This window comes from Piliocolobus tephrosceles, chromosome 12 (genome assembly GCF_002776525.5).
Source record: "Piliocolobus tephrosceles isolate RC106 chromosome 12, ASM277652v3, whole genome shotgun sequence".
NCBI classification, from domain to species: domain Eukaryota; kingdom Metazoa; phylum Chordata; class Mammalia; order Primates; family Cercopithecidae; genus Piliocolobus; species Piliocolobus tephrosceles.
Window position 1 is genome coordinate 21,326,219 of NC_045445.1, and position 1,702 is coordinate 21,327,920.

Here is a 1,702-nt window from a genome sequence, read left to right on the forward strand (position 1 = left end):
AGAACAGTATAGGGGAAACACCTCCATGATTCAATTATCTCCACTGGGCCCTGCCCTTGACACATCGGGATTATTACAATTCAGAGTGAGATTTGGGTGGAGACACAGCCAAACCATATCAGGTGCCAAGACCATTCAATGGAGAAAGACAGTTTTTTCAACAAATAGTGCTCGGAAAATGGAATATCCACATGCAAAAGAAAGAAATTGGACCCATACCTTATACAAAAATTAACTCAAAATGGATCAAAGACCTAAATATAAGAATTATGATTAGTGCTTCTCTGTAAATTCACTCAGCACCCCCAAGGGAGGTGACTCTTTCCCTGGAAAGGCTTAAGCAGAAGCTGCAAGACCAGTTAACTTGGAAGGAATGTAGTGTAGGCCAGTGGCTCACAAATGCCAAATCAGACAGCTGAAAATCTGATTGTATCAGCATCACCTGGGGAGCTTTTTAAAAAATCTACATATTTAGCCTACAAGAGAATCTGACTTAAGAAATTTGGAGTGGAACTCATGGGTCTGCATTTCAAAGCTCCTGGGGCAATTCTGAGGCAAAGCCAGGTTGGGGAAGTTCCAGGTAGGGGATTCGAGCATCAGATTTGGACTAGAGGCCTACAACTCAATGTGTGGTCCATAGACAAACAGCATTGGTATCACTTGGAAGCCTTTTTTTGTTTTGTTTTGTTTTTAAGTCAATACATTTTTATTCAAGGAATTTTATGTTGTGATCCCTTCTACTGTCCATCAAGGTCACTTTGGATCCTCTAAAGAGCTGTAGTCAAAATTTGTCTTCAAAAGACTTATTAGTATCTTCACGTTAGCCCTTTTTAATAGAACTGATGCTTAATCTAGTTGTCCTATCAGCCCATAATTCTTTTATTTTGGTTTCTTTCATCTTTTTTTAATATGAATATACTGATAAAGATGTCAAAATTCACCAAGAGTCTTTGGTATCTAATTTCTTCAACCAATTTACTTTAGGGTCATTTTTAGAGTAGGGGGATCTGCTTCATTCTCAATTTGACACCCTAGAAAAAGAAAAGCATTGCTTACTCTTTTAGAATGTATCAAACTGAAGAATATGAGAAACCTATACAAGTGCTTTATCAATAGAAATACCAGGTTTAACAAGCACAAAGCCAAGAAAACCAATGAAGCCAGATACTGGATTTCTATGGCACTAATCTTTGAACGCCCTAGCAGGAGTAAACTGCTGAGTGCAGATAACATGCAGTGCATCCTGGAAGCTTTTAAGGAACAAAGACTCTAAAGCCTCACCCTAGACCTCCTGAATCAGAACTTGCATTTTACATATATGTATATTTGGAGGCAGAGTTTCACTCTTTCACCCAGACTGGAGCATAGAGGTGCAATCATGGCTCACTGCAGCCTCGACCTCCTGGGCTCAAGGGATCCTCCTGCCTCAGCCTCCTGAGTAGCAGGGACTACAGGTGCATGCACCACCATGCCCAGCTAATTTTTAAGTTTTTAGAGACATGCTGCCTAAGCTGGGTCTCAAACTCTTGGGCTCAAGCAATTCTTCCAATATGGCCTCTCAAAGTGCTGGGACTGCAGGAATAAGCCACTATGCCTGGCCAGAACCTGCCTTTTAAACAAATTCCCAAATATTTCTATGCACATTAAAGTTTGAGAAGCAGTGTGTGGCATGATCTTTGCAGTCTTCTAATCCTGAGAAACT

The 1,702-nt window shown here is 40.4% G+C and overlaps 1 non-coding gene across 1 annotated transcript; it reads right to left on the bottom strand.

Annotated features, from left to right (window-relative positions):
* Positions 1-1,102: 1,102 nt before the first annotated feature.
* On the bottom strand, positions 1,103-1,241 carry LOC111531622. Its single transcript, XR_002728336.1, has one exon. It is a non-coding gene; the product is annotated as a small nucleolar RNA SNORA8 (small nucleolar RNA).
* Positions 1,242-1,702: the final 461 nt, after the last annotated feature.